Source organism: Dendroctonus ponderosae, unplaced genomic scaffold (assembly GCF_020466585.1).
Source record: "Dendroctonus ponderosae isolate FM_Combo_2020 unplaced genomic scaffold, Dpon_F_20191213v2 Dpon_F_20191213_6, whole genome shotgun sequence".
Lineage (NCBI taxonomy): Eukaryota > Metazoa > Arthropoda > Insecta > Coleoptera > Curculionidae > Dendroctonus > Dendroctonus ponderosae.
In genome coordinates, this window is record NW_026018814.1 from 6,308,101 (window position 1) to 6,315,282 (window position 7,182).

Sequence of the window (7,182 nt, forward strand, 5' to 3'; positions counted from 1 at the left end):
TTACAGTATTTGCTTCTACAATATACAGCTAAATTAAAATTTATTTTACAACATGTGCTTACAGAGGAGAACCTTTTATATATAACCGACAATGTACGAAATCCGGCAATGTGCAAAATGCCTAGGCATTCTGCGACCTGACCAACTCGCCAGCTACTTTGCAGAATCGCTACTAGTTTGGGCAATCTGCAACTGTATTTTAGGCATTCTGCAAAATGCCGTACGAGTTCGTCAATCTGAGTCACATATGTTTAGTCTTCAATTTTGAAAGTGAACAATATGAATCTACGTCCATAGGTGTGCGGCTTACGTCCTGATTCTGTTGAAGTTCGAAATCACTTTGATGGCTAGTAAAATTTACGCACATAAATGTACAAATATTTGATTTCTTTTAACTAGAAAGTCATTGCTTCTATTGTTATATATATCAAAAGTGTGTACACATCATTCCTACCAAGTTTCTTGCGTGTTTGTTTTAAATTGGATTTGTTTTCCTGATTGTAATATCGCAGTTTATTTGAGTGCGAAAGATAAAGTTGTCTTTATACAGTAGAGGTATAATTTGTATTAGGATAGTTTGTATTAAATTATTTAATTAACATGCACAAGTTCTAATGTTTTGCTTCTTACAAGAATATTGACTGTTCGCACATTTAAAATTCAAAAGTAACTGGTGCTGACCCACTGAATGATGAAGTAAAACCACAATTAATAGGAAAAACTTAAGACCATTTAGTGTTGGAAATTTTCACCCAGGAACAAACACTAACAGTCATGGAAAATCACTATAAGGTTTTACAAAATGTCTTATCGAACTCGAACTTTTCTTCCTTATCTGCTTCCCATAATGAAGTTGAAGAAATATGGTCCTAAAATACTGTTATTAATTGCACCACATTGACTCTTACTTAAATATAGATAGTTGGTAATTTATATGTATTGTGGATATTTAGTGGACCAAAATAGGTAGTTATTTCATCAAACTTCTTCGAAATAGATGTTATTATTAGTGAAGAATTTGATGTCATCACATCTGGCCATTATTTATTCGCAGAAATGTGAAATGTTCCTTTGTAACCATCCTCAAGAATTTTCTAAGCAATACACTATAACTTTGTGATTAACCTCATTTTACAAGAATCCCTGTACAGAAAGAACATTGAAGTTTCCTTAAGAAAAGTAGATTTTTATTTACTGTCAAGAGTGGATTAAGTAATTTTTTATTTTCACTAAAATTTTGTTCTCCATGTTCTGAAGAATATTTGCATCGTTTTTAGAGAAAATATTTTGAAACATTTGAAAAACTTAGCATACTTAACTTAGCTGCAGTATGTTGTCACTAAAATCGTAGGCGAGTCGAATTGTACATTGTTCATTCGAGTCACATGAATTTGAATCAACCGAAGTAAATTGAAGCCGAAAATAAAGAAAAAACGGCAGTTTTATGATCAAATGAAGTAATGGTCAATTAAATTTTTAATTTCTCTCTTACTTCCCACATATGCAGTTCCTTCACTGTTAAAGTTACTTTCAATAATTTCTGTATACCCTGGTTGATTTCTAAGTAATTATTTGAAAATATTCCATAAAACTAGTTTTTAATGTTTCTAATATGGAAGAAATTTCTAGCATAGTAGAACTAAAGGAATATATTTAAACTAATTTACGTGTATTGGGTACGTATAGGTGAAGCACTTAATACGCTTCAACAATTGATAACGGTTAATAATTTATGCACATATTCCAAAGTCTAGAAAGATACAAATGCTAAAATCTTCTTGATAACACGGAGTTACATTGTAATCTAGTGCAAATTGGCGAAATTTCACCACAGTTACCTGTACAATTCAAGGATGGGAGGACTTACTTGATATCAAAATTATGAAATTTTTGCTTTACCTTAAATTCGAAACAATCGTTCAATTTTATTAGCTACTTAATTTATATGAGATAAATAAGGATTAAATTTAGATTAGTTACAAGGTTGTAAATTTTAAAGCGTTGCTTATCAATAAGAATAGTTCAGAATTACATATAGAAAGGGTATAGTAAACATGGCAACAATCATTTTCCTTAAGATGCGTAATAAAATTTGTCGGAACAGAAATGCGTAGTTTAAAGGTTTATAAATTTGTTATATTCCTGCGTTAATTTAAAGTATCTCATTTAAATCAATCTGTATTGATATGCAAACGTCTTCTAAAGTCTGCAAAAATAAAAAACCTCTTCGATCTAGCTTTGAGATTATAAAAACTATTTCTAATTAATTTCACACATTTTGACAGATCGAAATAAACGTGGCTTAAAATGTATTCCAAAAGTTTCTTCTTCGATCATTTTAGCTTAAAACAGTTACTTTGCGACAGTACATAGACAAAAGTAATTTGAAAATTAACTATTCGTAGAACGATAGCAAATTATAATCAATCCGTAAATAATATTTGCGGAGTGATATTCTGTGTGGCCATAGCAGAGACATCAGAAACCGTGAGTGATCCAAAATTGTTTAAATATGGAAAAATTAGGCCAATTAAAATTAGTAATAAACTGACGCTTTAAAATCTTGGAGCCAGCTTTCCGTTTCTTATTTATTGCTTACTTAATGTGTCATAGCTGCATTAAAACCATTGAAACATATTTTAGAAGAAATTTATACGAGTGCGAAGTTTTCTGTTCAAAAAATATATTATCGATTTTATATTTTTTTATCGGGTCTTGTTTACAGAAACAAATTTCAAAAATATCTCAGATTGCAACAACAGACTCTAGTTAAGTACAGTTAACTCAAAAAATGTATCTTATCTAGTATTAAGACTATAACTTTATATCATTTACGGCTCTTACTATCTTCAATAGGCACAAGTTTTCCTACCAAAAAAACTACCTCAAGCAAAACGCACTTCAAAATAATTTTTTTTTTGATCTTGTCAAAAGTACTTTGGCACCAATGTTGAATGTAAAAAAGACAGTTTGTTGAAAAATTGCGTTTGAAAATGTAATTTGTTCTACTGACAAATTTGCAAATTTTTAAATAAATAAGATATAATCAAACTTTTGAAGTTTTCACGATAATTGCGGTTTTATAGATCAACAATATGACAATATTATCTACTAGAAAATGTAAGGTCGATGTAACGTGGTTCTATGCCATTAAAGGAAGAGTTAAATTGATGTCTTCATAAAATTTTCTATTAATTAGTAAGTGAAAGGTTTTCGACATCATTTGGGATATGATCAATTGCACATATCAGATTGAACGTACTGCCACTAGGAGCAGCAGATTTTCATGTAAATGAGTTAAGAGAATTTGCAGAATTTACTTTTAGATCTAGCTACTCTACTCTCTTTGGGGCCTATGTTATAGATAGGGTATCTATAAACTATTATAAAGAGTTTATCATTGAGTTAGTTGACGCTACTTATGACCGTTTCAGCAAATAGTATTTTCGTTAAGTTAATAGTTCTTGAAACAGTTTTGAGAAATAACACTTTTTTGCGTTGAGGTGAAGTATACTAGGGAAGTTTCCATATTTACTTCCTCAAGAAATTTTCCTTATTATTTAATTGACTATTTTTGTACGGATTTTAATTTTGTCTATGATAAATTTTCTTGTCAAGCAGATTTGTTTAATTTTTATTGAGGCCCAAGACGGTTCTGCGTACTGATTTTGGGGCTTCTTATTGTAATGCAAGCGGGCGGGATCCAAAAACAATTTGTATTTAAAAATCGCAGAAATAAAGGCATAAGTAAAAGCTTTGCTACAGGAGTTTTTTCTTAGAAATCACCAGAAAACATTTTAAACTATTTTATTTAACTTTGGCATCCTGTAACTCTGTTACAAAACATCTACGAGCAAAGTTTTTTTAACGAAGGTCTAGGTACTTGATTTTTATAACGGTTCACCTGGACCACCCTGTATATTTTTTATTAAGAAAATCAGTTAATGCGAAACCTTTTTGTAGTGAATTTCGGAGAAAATATGTTATAAATTATTTTCTCTGTAAAACGTGGAAGATTTTACATTTTACCAGATGATATAAAACTTTGATAATGTCACTTAGGTATAGCTTTAACATACCTTTCAATACCATTTTGATTTAATTTAAAAAATATATGTAAATTCAACTAAAATTAACTATTAAAAACTAAAATAATCGCAAGCAAATACAGACAAAACTGAGAAAAAGTTATTCAATAATCAAGAACACTTGAAGAAAATTCTTTATCGAATAATTTCATTAAACGATTTTGTATATATATATTATATATACATATACAATATTTTGAAGGAATATATTACCTTCTTAGTGGCATAAATAGAGTAATGAAAAGACAAATTGGCTGAATTAAACTCGAATAAACCAACCATAATGTAATGTAATAAATAATATTAATTTATCTCGATGATCTTGAGTGTTATACTACTTTGTGAGATACGCACAGCTTAAGAGCTCCGTTAAATAATCATAAACACACTCCATATTTTTTAAATAAATATGCTTATTTCATATATCACTAATCAGTATGTAATATGTATCATTTTGCCACAGTATTTGCAGTCATTGGACATTCCGTAATTAGCACGAACTTGATGGACATTGCTCTTGACTTTCGCTGGCCATGTGAAACTCGCATTGCGACCTAACACTTTCCAATACCTTCTCCAGTTCGTCTATTTTCGCAATGTATCAAGACGCAGCTGAGTTGGCCATTCAACTCTTGTATGTCGTATTTCAAACGAAATAAATCACTCAAACGATTTACAATTGACTAGAAAAATACATTGATGATTTAACATCAATATTTGGTAGTAGTATGTAAATTATGAAAAATATGATCGCATCATGATAACATAAATATTATGTATTATAACTTGCCTGGGAGATTGAGAATTTACACTTTATAACGCAACTAATAAAACAATTAGCAAGACATGGAAAGGAGAGTAACCTGCTCAAATCCATTACAAAACTGAGAAATAGTCGAAACATTTCTTATGTTGTAAAGCAGATTTTCTTCATATAAATATATGCAAAAATATATATGTATATAAAATTATATACATAAAAATATCACTTTTATGAATTCCAGTAACTGCTGAAATTACAGAAATAAACAAATTGAAATGTAAATACAGCAGTGATTCATAAAATTCGGCATCATCCATTCATCAGCAATTCATAAATAGAAATTGTATTTTTCTCTTTTCACTGACACTTTGGGTGTTGCTCTTATTTCAGGTCGTTTTATTAACCCAAATTAGTTCAAAAAGCAAAAATATTATGTATATATATTATGACTTGAAGCGTATTTTCTATACAAGATTCATTTGTTAAAGCATTACCTGTTAAAACTGTCCTGTATGATTTGTTTTTCGGAAGAAACATTTTGTTGAAAAAACGATAAGTTTAGATTGCAATTAGAAGAAATTATGCATGTCTTTCTATAAGTGTGGAATTTTATTATCGATTTTCTGTTTCATTTTGAATGAGGAATACAGTTTACCGAGAAGCTGTTGGTTTGCTAAAAGAATTGTGGCAAAGAATACAAATTGCTACTAACAAGTCACGCGCAATCCCAATAAGTTCTTTGTTTGAAACTCGGAAGTCTCTCACAAAACGGTAGATAAAATATTTCAGTGTCAAAGGACTATGAACGAACGCTTAAGTCATCGCAAAATGAGCTTTCAGGTTGGCACCTTAGTAGACTGAGTTGTGTTGCAAGAAAAGTCACAAGCAAAAGCTCATAAGTAAGGTAATCACAAATCATTTGATGGTAAACTACTTGGATTCTTCTTTAAAATGTATGCCCATAGGCCCATGAAAAAATAGTGTTTCATTTTTACCACCATCTATTGACCGAAAAACCCAAAAATCTAAAAAGGCGTCTTTTACTGCTAAAATAAAATGTGCATTTTTCTGTCGATTTCGATCCATCAGCATTAGGACCTAAAGTTAATTTGTTGTTGATGTGCCAATCTGTAATCTTATTTAAATAATGTGCGAAAATAACAGTCAACACCAGTTTTACCATAACAAACTACTCAACAGAATTACATTTTAAGTCCAAGCCATCAATTGCAGTATTAACAAGCTTATATCAAAGAGTGATCAATAGAATTTAAATTGGAGTAAATGTTTTTATCTATTATATCATTAATCCCGAAAAATACAGAAAACAAAATCAGATACTCAAAACTCTGAAATGAGAGTAAAGTCTAATTCCAAATATGGATAAGATCTTAACTCCTGAGCCTAAGTCAACCAACGTTTATTTCTTAAAGTGTAATTCGCTCGATTATTGGATATAAATCACAGAAAAAAACTTCTAATTCATCCATTCAATGTTAGATATTAACAAAAAACCAAAATCTTAAAATCTTCGACACTTTGTTTTCCAGTTGGACCCTTGTTAACAAATTATCTTTTACCAATAAACATTATGAAAATTGTTGTGGCTTTATGCGCAAATGCAATAAAGGTGACCGGAGATACTCAAAGTCGCACATACAAAATGAGTCGGTTATTTTACTGATTACAGTGAACAATTTTAATGTTTCCGCATTTCATTTTTTTAATTATCTGTATTACTATGCAGAAAGCCATTCCATAATTTATCACAGAACTATTCGTATGTTTGCGTTCGTTCATAGTTCTGCAAATACATCTGTTTGCGTCCTCTAACGATTTGATCTAGCTCGCAGTTTTTTTTTCAGAGCTTTTCTAGATTACTAAGCCCCTAGAACTAGGGGCTAAGTAATGCTAAACTTACCGAAAGTTGCATCGTGCCACCTGGAACGAAAGAAAAACATTCTTTAGTATTACAGAAACTTCGTCAAAACTTTAATTATTTAAAATAAACAGAGGAAATAAAAAGAAATAAAAAATGCCAACATCTTCAGTTGCAATTCGAAAAACTAGAATCAGTTCAAGCCAAGAGACTCATAGATTGAAAATAATTTTCACCAGCTTTATGCAAGCTGGCGCCCTATCCTCCATTTTCTACCCAAAAGCTTACACTACATTTGAACCAACAATAAGCATCCACTCCGAATTGAAAACTTTAAAAACTCAAGCGATATTGAGGCTTTTACCACTTTCCGAATATGCTTCTGACTGTTTTGAAGAATGTGCCTGTTCGCACAAAAATATTTTCAAACACAAGTTTCTGGTTCAAACTAG